The sequence below is a fragment of the Rhincodon typus genome, chromosome 8 (genome assembly GCF_021869965.1).
Source record: "Rhincodon typus isolate 14 chromosome 8, sRhiTyp1.1, whole genome shotgun sequence".
In the NCBI taxonomy this organism is placed as follows: Eukaryota; Metazoa; Chordata; class Chondrichthyes; order Orectolobiformes; family Rhincodontidae; genus Rhincodon; species Rhincodon typus.
Genome location: NC_063339.1, coordinates 26,309,859 through 26,325,732, shown reverse-complemented (window position 1 = coordinate 26,325,732; position 15,874 = coordinate 26,309,859). Strand labels below are relative to the sequence as shown.

Below are 15,874 nucleotides of genomic sequence, written 5' to 3'. Positions count from 1 at the left end.
TCTACACCTTGTTATCTCAGATTCTCCAGCATCTGCAGTTCCTACTATCTCTCCTACTTCAGGTTAAATTTTTTTAAATATGCAAATGAGCTCCTACACAGAACAGAATGTTTTTTTCCATCCCCAAATCACCACTGGGTTTTTTTTCACCTATTAATACCCCAGTAAATCACCCATATTTTCAATTGAATAATTTAGCCAGTGGAAAGCCTGTTAAGGACATTGCAAACTGTCAAGGGTGAGGGAAAGGTTGGAGTTGAGGGGCTAAATCAAAACAGAGCTGGAAGGGAAAGATTTAAAAAAAAAAAATCAGCAACCTATTCAGGGATGTTATTACATAAATCTGGTGCAGATGGGACCTGAATCTAGATCTCCTGGTTCAAAGGTAAGGGCACTACCAATTTGCCACAAGAACCCTAAAGATGTTTAATGTGCGGCTGAATTGATGTGACCTGTTCTATGTTATATATGTAATGGTAAGGTCCTGGGGAGTGTTGCTGAACAAAGAGACCTTGGAGTGCAGCTTCATAGTTCCTTGGAAGTGGAGTCCCAGGTAGACAGGATAGTGTCAAAGGTTTTTGGTATGCTTGCCTTTATTAGTCAATGCATTGAGTATAGGAGTTGGGAGATCATGTTGTGGCTGTACAGGACACTTTTGGAATACTGCATGCAATTCTAGCCTCCCTGCTATAGGAAAAATGTTATGAAATTTGGAAGGATTCAGAAAAGATTTACAAGGATGTTGCCAGGGTTGGAGGGTTTGAACTATAGGGAGAGGCTGAATAGGCTGGGGCTATTTTCTCTGGAGTGTCGGAGGCTGAGGAGTAAACTTACAGATGTTTATAAAATTGTTAAGGGCATGGATAAGGTAAATAAGTAAGGGCTTTTCCCCCAAACTGGAGTACATAGGTTTAAGGTGAGAGGGCAATGATTTAAAAGGGACCTAAGGGGCACCTTTTTCATGCAGTGGGTGGTGTGTGTATGGAATGAGCTGCCAGAGGAAGTGGTGAAGGATGGCACAATTACAACATTTAAAAGGCATCTGGATGGGTATATGAATAGGAAGGGTTTAGAGGGATAATGGGCCAATTGCTGGCAAATGGGACAAGATTAATTTAGGATATCTGGTCAGCATGGACAAGTTGGACTGAAGAGTCTGTTCTGCGTTGTACAGCTCTACGACTCTATGACTTTATGATTAGAATTCACAACAAGCTCCAGTGGGCACTTGTGATGCAGTGGCGGTGTCCCCACCCTGAGCCTGGAAGCCTGGCTTCAAGTCCCACCTGCTCCAGAGGGGTACCATCACACCTCTGCACTGGTTAATTAGGGGAAAGAAAGACAAGCCTTGATCTCTCTACCTCTCCCTCACCTTTGATGGTTTGCATTGCCTTTAACAGGCTTTGTACGTAAATTATTTAGTTCGTAACATGGGTGACGGTAGTTAACAGATGGAAAAAAAATTCACAGGTGATTTGATGATGGAACAAAAGCATTTTAATTGAGTGTAAGAGCAATTCTGGATATAGAGAAGAAAACCAGTCCGAGTCTCCCGACTTCTGTCTCACCATTGGTTTGCATTATATGTAAATTATTCAATTGGAAGCATGGGTGATTTACTGGTGGTGGTTAATAGGTGAAAGAAAACCCCGTGATTTGATGATGGGGGAAGGAAAATTTCACTTGTGTTTATAATATAAGCACTTCTGATATTTAAAAAAGAACAGCCCCATAGGTCCCTGTGGTGCAGTGATAGTGTCCCTAACTTTGGGCCAGGAGGCCCGCATTCAAGTCCCACCTCCTCCAGATGTACATAATATCCTCCAAACAAGTTGCTGAGAAAATCTTGAAGCCATGGTGAGCAGATGCAATAGGATAATGAAAGCATACCTCTGAATCAGGAGACCTAGGTCCCAACTGCTGCAGAAGTTTGTCACAACATTTCTGAATAGGTTGATGAGAAAGGAAAAGAAAATGCAGCCTTGATGGCTTCCTAAAGTCTTTTTTAAAAAATTAATATCCAGGAAAAGTGAGATGATGGTCTCCTTTACTGCAGTCAAGTGGAATGAGTCCACTGTCAACTCAGGTCATTGTGAATCTTATGTTCATAAAACAAAACTACCTATAATTTGGTGGGAAGATGGGAAGAAAACAGCAAGTTGAAAAAATGCAAAATTAATGGCTCTTTGTGCAGTATTTGTCATAAACTAGATGACTTAAAAGCTACAAATGGAGGTTTAATAGTATGATCTTATGGCCACCGAGACAGTTACAGGGAGATCAAAGCTGGGAACTAAATATTCAGGAGTATGTGACTTTTCAAAAGGTAAATGTGCTGCGGTATGTTTGTTAGTTACAGGATGAAATAAGTGCAACAGCATGATATGATTTGGATTAGGATTGGGGTGAGATATAACAAAGGGTGGAAGACGCTGGTTGAAATATCCTACAGACTCCTTAACAGTAGTTCAGCAGTAGGATAGAGCATAAATAAGGAGATAATGAAGGCATGTGGGAATAAAAAAAGCAATGCATTAGTTATAGGTGTCTTTAATCTTCTAGACAATTTGAGAAAATCAAACTTGCAGAGGTAACCACAAGGAACAATTCATAGAGTACATTCAGGACAGCTTCCTACAACAATATGTCATAGACCCAACTCGGGATCAGGTTATTTTGGATGTGGTAACTTTGCAAGGATTTATTTTTGTGTTTTTTTTTTAAACATTGTGGACTTACATGAGGAAGTACTACTTTAAAACCAGTGTTTTAAAGGATTGCTGCATGTTTTGAAAAGCAAGTAATCTTTCTTATTGCCATTGTCTAACTGAGGAATCCCTAGAAACCAGTAATTTTGATTTCAATTTTTTTCGCAAACACTGTGTAAACAGCTCTTTGTACAATTGAAGTGGTTGCAGGTGCTTTGGAGCCAAGGGGTTCTGTGTACAGACGTGGCCTGGTGGTGGCAACAAGATATTGATTATTTACTTACAGTACAAGTTACACATAGGATCATGCAGAGTCGTAAAGATCATATGAGGAAATTTAAATAATATCCAGAGTGGACATGGCAAGTGACAAACTGTAAAACAAATCAAGAATGAAACTGCTTTTAAGCTAAAAGCCATGACATTTGCTAACTTGTCAAATAACACTGCAACAAGGGAATTTCTTGTTTAATGAACAGGCTAGTGTGAGAATGGAAGAGGGAATCTGTCCTAATGCAGGTGCTCAAGACCAAACCGAACATTGGAACAAGGACCATCCAATCCCCTGTACTTGAAAAACATGTATCAGAATGAGTCTTTCAAAATCAGCATTGAAGTCACATGGTATTCTCACTTAGGGAAGGATTTCGGAGCAACAGCTAGCTGGTTTATGGAACAAAGCAGTCTAGATTTGCAAACGAAGACTAAGATTGTTCAGAGTCTACTAAGGAACCTTGAAATCAAAATTACTGGTTTCTAGGGATTCCTCAGTTAGACAATGGCAATAAGAAAGTTCCCATTAAGTCACAATGGCAAGATGGATGAAAAACCCATGTATTTCAAAATGTTCATCATCCAAACTGTGCAGTGCTCAGATCTGATGAGATTAAGAGGTACCTGCAAAGAAATAGCTCCCACGTTACAGTTATATCAGGGTTTTTTCTATTGTTCACTCCTTGAAAGTGTTTGTCCATCAACAAACCATTCAAGGATCATGTTTGTGCTGAATGGAAGAAGCACTTGACAGTGCAAGGTGCAGTCCCATTTGATAAAAGTGAAGTAATGTGGATGCTGGAGATCTGAAATAGGAACGGAAAGTGCTGGAGGAACTCAACAGAACAGGGGTATCTGTGGAGAGAGAAACGGAGTTAATGTCTTATGTCTGATATGACTCTTCTTCAGAACTGGAACTGAAGTTTCCCATTCTACAGATGTTGTCAGGCCTGGGATATATTGTGTGCTAGAGTTCATCTGTCACTCCATTCTTTGTGTTTGTTTATGTCAGTCCCTGAAACATCATGGTTTGCACTTCAGTGTTTGTCCATCATGTTTCAGCTTGTGTTTAGGCTGCAACTTGACTGAGGGCAAGAACAACATGGCCAACTGCGACAGCAGTTAAGGGCCAGTACAATTTCTCCTGAATCCAGTTCTGAAAGCACACCCTTAGGTTTGCAGTCGTCCCTTTAATTTAAATACTGAGAGTTGGTCAGTCTGCTTTGTACAATTAATTAATTGTGCCAGATTAATTTAACATGAATTATTGGTGTTGTGTCTTTTTGCATATTTCAAAATTGTGGCCACTTCTGATCACATCAGCCATTCACTTTCTGCACTTAGAGCATAAGTTGACCCTGTTTTTGGAAGATTTTTGGAGGCTTCACAAATCGACTTGTAAGCTATGATCTACATGGTGATGGTAATCGGCTTGTTTTGTGTTTTCTAAAATGAACCCTTGAGGTTAAGATGGAACTAACTTGCACGAAGCTTTTCATTCACAGGGCATTATAATGATCTGTAATTTCTTGAGGAGGGCTTTGAAGGGGGAGTGGTGTGTGTATGCAACAAATTGCTCTGGCCTTAACTGCAAACAAGTCCATGACAGTTAAATTCATTGCAGTTAATTTAACGGCAATTGTTTGACATCTTCCTAACTGCAGTTTTGCCTTCAGAACCTGGTTGATCTACCTTTTCATCATCCCTCACACCCCGTCCACGCAATAAGAACCAAAAAAGAATCCCCCTCGTCCTCACGTACCACCCCACCAACCTCCGGATCCAACGCATCATCCTCCGACACTTCCGCCATCTGCAATCCGACCCCACCACCAAAGACATCTTTCCCTCCCCACCCTTATCTGCTTTCCGGAGGGACAACTCTCTCCGTGACTCCCTTGTCCGCTCCACACTCCCCTCCAGCTCCACCACACCCGGCACTTTTCCCTGCAACTGCAGGAAGTGCTACACCTGCCGCCATACCTCCTCCCTCACCCCCATCCCAGGCCCCAAGAAGACTTTCCACATCAAGCAGATGTTCACCTGCACATCTGCCAATGTGGTATACCGCATCCGCTGTACCCGGTGTGGCTTCCTCTACATCGGGGAAACCAAGCGGAGACTCGGGGACCGCTTTGCAGAACACCTACGCTCAGTTCGCAATAAACAACTGCACCTCCCAGTCGCGAACCATTTCAACTCCCCCTCCCATTCCTCAGATGACATGTCCATCCTGGGCCTCCTGCAGTGCCACAACGATGCCACCCGAAGGTTGCAGGAACAGCAACTCATATTCCGCTTGGGAACCCTGATACCATTGGGCTGCAATGTGGATTTCACAAGTTTCAAAATCTCACCTCCCCCTACCGCATCCCAAAACCAGTCCAGCTCGTCCCTGCCTCCCTAACCTGTTCTTCCTCCCACCTATCCCCTCCTCCCACCTCAAGCCGCACCTCCATCTCCTACCGACCAACCTCATCCCGCCCCCTTGACCTGTCCGTCCTCCCTGGACTGACCTATCCCCTTCCTAACTCCCTACCTACACTCACCTTTCCTGGCTCCATCCCCGCCTCTTCGACCTGTTTGTTTCCTCTCCACCTATCCTCTCCTCTATCCCTCTTCTATCCGCCTCCCACTCTCTCCCTATTTATTTCAAAACCCCCTTCCCCTCCCCCTTTTCTGATGAAGGGTCTAGGCCCGAAACGTCAGCCTCTCTGCTCCTATGATGCTGCTTGGCCTGCTGTGTTCATCCAGCCCTGCACCTTGTTGTCTCGGATTCTCCAGCATCTGCAGTTCCTACTATCTCTGATCTACCTTTTGCTCATTTAAGGATAAATTCATGTCTATGAAGAACAACAGGTTTGGGAGTGACATGACAAGCTCAGCTATTTTCACACAGATAAAAAGTCCTAATTTGGCTGGTTGCAGAGAGATCATTCAAAGTGAGGACTGAGCTAAAATCTAAACTTTGACAAATTTTGGATTTCCATCCAATGCAGTAAAATTGAAATAAACACTGGTGCTAATTTGAGTTATTAAACAATTAGGCCCATGGTATCTCTTGGAACATAGAACAATATAGCGCAGGAACAGGCCCTTCGGCACACTATGCCTGTGCTGACCATGATGCCATCAAAAATAATCCCATCTGCCTGCACATGATCCATATCCCTCTATTCCCTGGCTGTTCATGTAACTGTCTAAATACCTATTAAACTTTGCTATCGTATCTGATTCTTCCACCTCTACGGCCGCATGTTCCAGGCAACTACCACTCTCTGTGGGGGAAAAAAAGACTTTCCTTAAACATCTCCCTTTGTACTTATACATCTCCAAATTGCTGCAGCCCCACAAACAGTCTTGTACAGCTGTAAGTCATGGCATCATTTTCCACTTTGGAACATTTAAGAACCCAGTATGTGGAGAACTCTGCCTGGAAATCACTGCAATCTTCTGAAAACTCGCATAGGGGTATGATCAGGAGAATCTGAATATTGTGGGGATCAAACTGAGCTCAGCTCACTAGTCTTCAATTACCAAACACGACATGCTTCACAACATCTTGGCCTCGAAACCAAATAAGCAATCTAACCTAGGCACATATTATAAATAATGAGGAACACGGCTGTGATTTCACAATATTCGCTCCTGTAAAACTGTAGTCGTTTAGAGCCTTAAGAGGACATTTAGGAGGAGATCAGCTGGGGCTGGTTTGCCCAACTCATCTTAATGCAGTTGGAGAGCTGCAACTGATTGCTTTAACTCAGAAATGAATATAATGCATTCACAAACTGTTACTTGATAAATGGCCATAATGTTGTGGCAAAGAGGGCTAATCATTTTGTTTAGTGGTCAAAGTCAAGCATTGAAAGTTTACTTGGAATTGAGAAACAGCCAATTCAATCACTAGTTCACAGTGTGAATAATTTGAGCAGAGCGAGTCAACTCATTTACATGAATGCATCCAAAAATGGAAGTATACAGCCCTTCTTTCGTACACACGAGAAACCAAAACCTTTTGGGAAAAATGTAACCTGGATTCTGCTTTATCAGCTTCCCTTAACCAAAGAAAGGTCTAAAAATCCACAGAGTTCATGAACAACATCATATTGGTTTAAGTCTTGGTGAGCTTCATGTTGCCAAAGCAACAGATTGCTTTGCTTTGCAATCAGCTATTGCAGTATTCTTTGTGTAAAGTCCACAAAGGGCACTGTGCTACACACAGAATCCAAAAATGGTAAATCGGTATTTGCAGAAACAAAAGATATTATGCTCCCAGTATCTTATAGAAATGAAAGGTGGTTTTGACGTACAGTTCATGAATTTCAGTACTGAGATTACCAGAACCAAGGCAGTTGGGAACAAGGTACACCTCTGCAGCTTTTATGCCCCTTTTGTATATCAGTCTTCTGTTGACAGCCTTAGAAAACAGTAATGTCCTTATAAATCCATAATGACCCTAATTCAGGGCAGTTGGAGATGAGCAATAAATGTTGGCTTAACTAATGCCCCTTTATCCTGTGAATGAATTTTAAAAAAAATAGTTTGTCTGCCTCAGCTTGTTTAATTTCTTCTTGGGATGTGGATATTGCTGGCCAAGTCAATATTTTGTTGCACATTCTTAATTGCCTTTTGAAAGATCAGGATGGTGTGTGACATGTAGGTAATGGTGTTTCCATGCACCTGCTACCCTTGTTCTTCTACCTAGTAGAGGCTAAAGCTCTTGGAGGTGCTGCTAAAGAAGCCTTGGCGAGTTTCTGTGACAGTGCTCCTGTGGTGAAGTGAGTGAATGTCGAAGGTGACAGATGCAAGCTGCTTTATCCTGGACGGTGTTGAGTTTCTCAAATGCTTTTGGGGTTGCACTTAGCAAGGCAAATGGAAAGTAATCAATTTCACATTAGATTTGTCCCCTGTAAGTGCTAGACGCACTTTTCCCTGTTACAGTGTGAGATACTTGCTACAGAATCTCTAGCCTGTCACTTGTTCTTGTAGCCATTCATATGTAGTATTTATATGGCTGATTTAGTTCAGCTTGTTGTCAACATTGATCCCTGAGGATATTGTTGAGGGAAATTCATTAACATAAGGAAAGGTGGATAGATTCTTTTTGGTGAAGGTCATTGAGTACAGAATGACACAATTGTTACTTGCCACTTATCATTCCAATCTTGAATGTTGTCCATGTTTTGCTGCATGTGGGATGGACAGCTTCAGTATCTGAAGAGCCATGTATGGAACAATACAATCATTAATGAACATTTCCCTTGTGATTTTACAATGGATGTAGCCATTGATGAAGTAGTTGAATATGGTTGGATTGAAGACATTATCCTGAGGAACTCCTGGGGCCATGCTGTAGGACTGAGATGATTCCTCTGACAACCACAACCATCCTTCTGTTTGCAAGGAATGATTCCAGTCAGTGGAGATATTTCCATCTGATTCCCATTGATGTCAATTTTACTGCAGCTTCTTGATAGTAACTCACTTTATTACTGTAATTCAAAGTTGTTCTCCATGACAACAGCTGTAATGAGGAAAGGAGCCAAGGGTCCTGATGGAATCCAAACTAAGCATTGGATATGCCTTGGCCCAATAACCAGGGCTCAGTACTGTCAGGGATGGGGCCTTTGTGCTCAGGGCTGGACCTGGGCGTCCTGGGTCAGGCACAGCACTGGAGCTTGTGATTTCTGCCCTTGACCCTGCTTGGTGGAAGCTGTCTATCAGTCTACTGATGACTGAGAGTAACCCCACGGACAGTAATTGGTCACACTGACCTGCCAGTGAGTGAGCAAAATGTACTTGCAATACCAACTCTATAATAAAGCAAAGTAAAATAGCTGGTTGACGGATAATGACAGGCATTGGTGAGCCCCTCAATATGGGGAAATCAAGTGATTGAAAGGGAAGAAAAATTGTGGAAGAGTGTTTTCCACTCGTGTTTTTAAATGAATTGAATACATGGATACATTTCGCTTGACATCTCGATTGGTGTAATCCAATAAAAACTGGTGGGCAACTTGAAATTACCTCTTGTATTATTTTCTCATTTAATAAATTATTAAGCTTTGTTTTCATTGTTCAACATCACTGAAATCCTTAATTAGATTACTACTTATGTAATTTACTCCCACTCTCACTACATCCACTGGATACTGCATTGGTGTCTCACTGGGTGTTTTTATAAGTTACTGAATAATTTTATTTAGATTGTCGGTCTGACATGTCATTTCATTAACTAGCAGTGGAGATAAAATAGGCCCTGTTCCAAATTGATCAAGCTCAGCCTGAAGATATTGCAGATAATGGTATGGAAGTGGTAAGAAAACACACTTACGTCCCAGTCAGTATTTGTTGTGAGCATTGTCAGCTCTGCTGTAAAGTTGTCACTGTGATTTAGAATGAGATTCTGTCCTACAGTGAGGCAAAGAAGCATATACCATTTTAGCCTTTTGGGTTTTCAACTTAGTGCGGCTTTGAGACCAACTGCACTATGATGCTGAGGTTGTTTTTCTATTCATTTGTGGGATGTGGGCGTCGCTGGCTGAGCCAGCATTTCTTGCCCATCCCTAGTTGCCCTTGAGAAGGTGGTGGTGAGCTGCCTTCTTGAACCGCTGCAGTCCACCTGCTGTAGGTTGACCACAATGCCATTGGTGGGGGGGGAATTCCAGCATTTTGACCCAGTGACGGTGAAGGAACAGTGATGTATTTCCGAGTCAGGATGGTGAGTGGCTTGGATGGGAACTTGAAGGTTGTGGTGTTCCCATATATCTGCTGCCTTTGTCTTTCTAGATGGACGTGGTCGTGGGTTTGGAGGGAGCTGTCAAAGGATCTTTGGTGAATTTCTACAGTGCATCACTCAATGTTTGAGAAGATCATTGTCACTGGATTAATAATCCAGAGGCCCAGGCTAATGCCCTGGTAGTGTGAGTTCACATCTCACCCTGGTTAGAAATTGAATTTAAATTCAATTCATTCATTTTTTTTTAAATTAAAGAAGTGCTGGAATTGAAAACTGGTTTCAAAGATGTAACCATGACATTATCAGTAATTGGTGTAAGAAATCCATCTGTTCATTAACGTCCTTTAGCGAATGAAATCTGCCACCCTTACCTGTGACTTCAGAGCTACAGCAATGGGCTTGACTCCAAATGTCCTCTGAAATGTCTGAGCAAAAGAACTCAGTCATACCAAACCAAACAGAAGTCAAAGAATGAAACTGGATGAACTACCTGCTATCAATGTTAGTTTTGGAAAAACAGAACACCTGCCCTGCCCACCCTGCAAAGCCCTAATTACAGAGTTTCTGCAACAACTTGGAGAGCTGTCCTCCACAGAAAGACAATTGGGCAGGTTGGCTGATTCACACTGCTTTCTGGGTACCACAGGAATTAAGTTCTGGGCAATCAATTGATACTGTTAAGTGGTCAATTAATGACCAGTTTATGGGCCTGTACATTGTTACTGCCTTGATTACCACTTGTTCCCAGAGGGCACGAATCATAGAATCCCTACAGGACAAAAAGAGGCCATTTGGTACATCAAGTCTACACCCTCCTCCAAAGAGCATCTCACCCTGTCCCCATAACCGTACATTTCCCATGGCTAACCCACCTAGTCTGCACACCCCTGGACACTGTAGAAAATTTAGCATGGCCAATCCACCTAACCTGCACATCTTTGGACAATGGGAGGAAACTAGAGCGCCTAGAGGAAACCCTTGCAGACACCGGGAGGACATGCAAACTCCACACAGGTACCAGCACCATCATAAAATGTACCCCCTAGTGTCAGCTGTTTCTGAACTTCCACATGGCAGTGCCACAGCGGTTTGTCCCACTGATGTTGCCTCTGATTAGTTGGCAATTTCAAATGCGGGCAGGATATCACTAGGAAGGGATCCCAAAGGAAAGCCGACTACGTGATAGGCATGTGGTCCAGTAGGCTTTCCCATCTGCAGTGCGGTAATGGGGAAGGAGGGCATTTGGCCTGTTTTGATGGCTTCCACAACAAAAGCAGGAGATTCCACATAAGGACCTTTTGGTGAGGAAACTGAAGAAAGCCGGAAATGGAAGAATTCTTAAACTGGGGATGGGGACAGGAAGAACGCACAAGATGTATGTAGTTCAGGAGCAATCAGTAACCCTTCAGCCATAGAGTCTGGTATTTGGTAAAATGAAGAATCAAAAATGTTCAAGGAAATGACTTTTTTAATATATATTATGATTTGATTTGATTTATTGTTGTCACATGTACTGAGGTACAGTGAAAAGTGTTGTTGTGCGTGCTATACAGGCAGATCATACCATACAAAGTGCATCAGGCTAGCAGAACAGGGTGCAGAGTACAGTATAATAGCCACAGAGAAGGTGCAGAGAGAGAATTAACATTTGAGAGGTCCGTTCAAAAGTCTGACCACAGCGGGGAAGAAACTGTTCTTGAATCTGTTTGTGTGTTGAAACTTTTAGATCTGCTGCCAACAGGTGGAAGAGAGTATTTGATTATGTTGGTTGTTTTCCCGAGGCAGCAAGAAGTATAGATGGAGTCAGTGGATAGAAGGCTTGTTTGTATGATGGCCTGGGCTATGTTCACGATTCTGTGTAGTTTCTTGCGGTCTTGGGAAGAGCAAATGCCAAACCATGCTGTGATGCATCCAGATAGGATGTTTTCTATGAAGTAGCTATAAAAATCAGTAAGAGTCATTGTGGACATGCAGAATTTCGTTAGCCTCCTGAGGAAGGAGAGATGGTGTTGTGCTTTCTTGATCGTTGTGTCGACGTGGGTAGACCAGAACAGGTTGTTGGTGATCATCACTTCCAGGAACTTGACACTCTCGAACATCTCCATCTCAGCATCATTGATGCAGGCAGGGGAGTGCCCCCCAACTCACTTCCTGAAGTCAATGACCAGCTCCTTTGTTTTGCTGATGTTGTTAGAGAGATTGGTGTCTTTACACCATTGCCACCAAGCACTTAATCTCCTTCCTGTACTCTGTCTCATCGTTGTTTGAGATCCAACCTACAATGGTGATGTTGTCAGCGAACTTGTAAATGGAGTTGGGGCAGAATGTGGTCACACAGTCGTGAGTGTATCAGGTGTATAGTAGGGGGCTGAATACGCAATCTTGCAGGACACTGGTGTTGAGGATTATCATGGTCCTCCATCATGGTGTTGTTGCCTATTCTTACCGATTTCAGTCTATTGGTCAGGAAGTCAAGGATCCAGTTACAGAGTGGGGAGCCCAGACCTAGGTCTCGGAGTTTAGAGATGAGTTTGTTTGGAATGATGGTGTTGAAGGTGGAGCTGTATGCAAAAAGTAGGAGCCTGACTTAGGTATGTTTGTTATCCAGATGTTCCAGGGATGAGTTTAGGGCCAAGGAGATGGCATCTACCATGGACCCGTTGTGCTGTTAGATGAATTGCAAAGGATGATTGTCCTGGAGCTTCAGCATAATGGTATCACAAGTATTCTACAGTGGCAAAATGATTTTAAAAAATTGTAAGTTTACTCGAGTCCAGAAAAGCTCATCAATTTTCATCCAAGGTATTTCAATTTTAGTATAAAATCTGTAAACCAATCAGGCTTGCTGTAATTTTACCTGTTTGAAATCAGAAGGCTGTGGTTTTGTGATCTGGCCTCCTTTGCAAACATTCTCATTGTTTTGTGAGTAAGTAGAACTCACAATGAATCAAACCACACCTAAAGTTTCAGGAAGTTGTGCTCAAAGGAGGAAGGCTATTCTCTAGAAGTCTTCTCTGACTGAAGTAAAAATAAAAATCCCAAAAGAGTGAAGGGAGAACAGATTTTCCGTGGTTTCTTTGTTCCATGTGCGATTCCCTGTGGGCTGAAAGAAAGGCGTCAGTGAGCGGACCTTAATGGTTACTTTCAGGTAGGATTTGAAACTTGTTGGCCTGGAAACACACCTTAGGCAGTTTCAGCTGGGCGTTGGATATGACGAGGGCAGTCAGTGTGGTAACCTGATGCTACTTGAGTAATATTGCTGCTTTGCTCCATTTAATCAGTGTCTGTTGACTTTTCAATAATGCTCTATACATGGTGCCAAAAATAAATTATTTCTCAGGTTTGTGTTTTGTCGAGCGTTGGTGAGTATTAATTTACTTTTTGCTTTCTGATTAACCTTCATGATAATATCTTGAAGCATGACGTGTGTAGTACATTCTCATGTTTCATCCAAAACTATAAACCCATCATGCAGAAAAGGCTTAAATTTTTTTTACATTTATGACAGATATGGGATTTTTTTGTGTGTCCTCTTGATATGTTAACTATGGAACAATTTTTCTTTTGTTTTTAAATCTCAAATCACAAACCTACATTTTTATTACCTCTAAACTTCAATGTTAATGGCTTCAGGCTCATGAGGTTTACAAACCTTTTTTTGGTGGTCATGAGTCATTTGATACCCCAAAAGCATTACCAGTAATAATAGAGTTATGTCATCAAGAATAACTAGTTACAGATCAATACGTATTCCTTGGGATGTGGACGTCACTAGACCAGGCCTGGTATTTCTTCTCAGTCCCTAATTGCAGAAATTCTTATCATTTTATAAACCACAAGAGTCCTCAGACTCTGCACAAACATTTGGCTGGAACTGATATTGAAACTGGAATGCAAACCACTTGAGGTGTGGCTTTACTTTTCAAAAAGCAAACTGTGGGAGAACATGCCCAGCTGCTTCTTAAAGATGTACTGTTCATGCGAATTTCTTAATGCATTCATTTCCCAAATGTGTGATGCAAACAGGGAAACCACTCATTGAAATTGTGTTTGAATCAGATCTTTTGAAGCTAGTTTTACAGTGATCGACATGTCAAAGTACAGGTACATGCCAGCTGCTGACTAGAGGTATGTGGTTCTCTCACAGTTATTGGTGTCATGAATTTCAGGGAAGTCTTCACTTTCTGTGAACTACCTAGCATTTTAGGATACTCGAATGTGAACAGGGAAACTCATGGCCTCTGTAAAGCTTGAAGAATGTAATTTGAGACACCTCGTGTATAACACTGTCATTTTGTCTTTGACATATCACATTGCAATGTGGTGTTCAACTAAGCAGTGACAGTCACTGTGTTGTGAATAAAAACAAAAAGCCTTTGAAATTGTATTTCAAAATGGGGCTATTCTGAGGCAAATATGTTACATTGGGGCTCTTGCAATACAATATTGTTGACCTATTTTGCATGACCAGAATTGTGACACGGTGGCTCAACAGTTAGCACTGCTGCCTCACAGCACCACGATTCCATTCCAGCCTCGGGCAACTGTCTATATGGAGCTTACACATTCTCCCTGTGTCAGTGTGGTTTTCTTCCAGGTGCTCTGGTTTCCTCCAATAGACCAAAGACGTGCATGTTAGGCTCTTCGGCCGCGCAAAATTGCCTATAGTGCAGGCTGGGTGGATTAGTCATGGGAAATGCAGGATAACAGGAATGGGATGGGTCTAGGTGGGGATGCTCTTCGGAGGATCTGTGTGGACTTGATGGGCCAAATGGCCTGCTTCCACACTATAGGGTTTCTGTGTTGGAGATTAGAGTTGGTTAACAAGTGCAGAGTTTCCCATCTGATGGAATGAATGATCTTAGCTGCTGAAATGGAACATGTAGTATGATGAGCACTTGCATTGGCAGTGTTTAATAAGGGCTGACCAAACTTCTCTTTTGGTGATGTAGACCTCAAAATGGGAAATATAAAATGGGGGTCTCTGGTATCGCAATATACTTGGTATGTCTGGTCTAGCAACATTATCAACATAACAAATGTAGAAAAATCTTACACAGTGAAAATGGCTAGATCTTTACCAATACATTTTGACTTTCTAACTATAATGCAGTATATATAGAAGAGGAAGGAAAGCATTTAGAGAGATTTGTATTGGAAGGAACCTCTTGATGATGGATGAGAATTAATGAGGTGGGACTTGGAATAACTTCACAGAGGCCGGTATCCCATCACTATGTCACCCACTATTTATATGTGCTTAGTACTTGACACTGGTCCAGCTTCTTCAGAGCCAGAGATAGTAGGAACTGCAGATGCTGGAGAATCCGAGACAACAAGGTGCAGGGGTGGATGAACACAGCAGGCCAAGCAGCATCATAGGAGCAGAAAGGCTGACGTTTCGGGCCTAGAACCTTCATCAGAAAAGGGGGAGGGGAAGGGGGTTCTGAAATAAATAGGGAGAGAGTGGGAGGCAGATAGAAGATGGATAGAGGAGAGGATAGGTGGAGAGGAAACAAACAGGTCGAAGAGGCGGGGATGGAGCCAGTAAAGGTGAGTGTAGGTGGGGAGTTAGGGAGGAGATAGGTCAGTCTAGGGAGGACGGACAGGTCAAGGGGGCGGGATGAGGTTAGTCGGTAGGAGATGGAGGTGCGGCTTGAGGTGGGAGGAGGGGATAGGTGGGAGGAAGAACAGGTTAGGGAGGCAGGGACGATCTGGACTGGTTTGGGGATGCGGTAGTGGGAGGGGAGATTTTGAAGCTTGTGAAATCCACATTGATACCATTGGGCTGCAGGGTTCCCAAGCGGAATATGAGTTGCTATTCCTGCAACCTTCGGGTGGCATCATTGTGGCACTGCAGGAGGCCCAGGATGGACATGTCGTCTGAGGAATGGGAGGGGGAGTTGAAATGGTTCGCGACTGGGAGGTGCAGTTGTTTATTGCGAACCGAGCGTAGGTGTTCTGCAAAGCGGTCCCCGAGCCTCCGCTTGGTTTCCCCGATGTAGAGGAAGCCACACCGGGTACAGCGGATGCAGTATTTTGGCAGATGTGCAGGTGAACATCTGCTTGATGTGGAAAGTCTTCTTGGGGCCTGGGATGGGGGCAGGTGTAGCACTTCCTGCGGTTGCAGGGAAAAGTGCCGGGTGTGGTG

The 15,874-nt window shown here is 42.9% G+C and overlaps 1 protein-coding gene and 1 long non-coding RNA gene across 4 annotated transcripts in view; both read left to right on the top strand.

The window, feature by feature from the left end:
• LOC109916454 overlaps positions 1-15,874 on the top strand; it is a 387,714-nt gene that overhangs the window by 258,072 nt on the left and 113,768 nt on the right. The gene's annotated exons all lie outside the window — the stretch shown is intronic.
• The window catches only part of LOC109916456 (synaptotagmin-16-like), a 64,612-nt gene continuing 61,445 nt past the window's right edge, over positions 12,708-15,874 (top strand). Inside the window, exon 1 of one of the 2 annotated variants that reach the window (XM_048600000.1) lies at positions 12,708-12,871. The gene's annotated coding sequence lies outside the window, so the exon portion shown is untranslated. Of the gene's footprint in view, positions 12,872-13,739; positions 13,852-15,874 lie in introns of those variants that run through there. The other variant, XM_048600001.1, reaches the window with a different exon arrangement.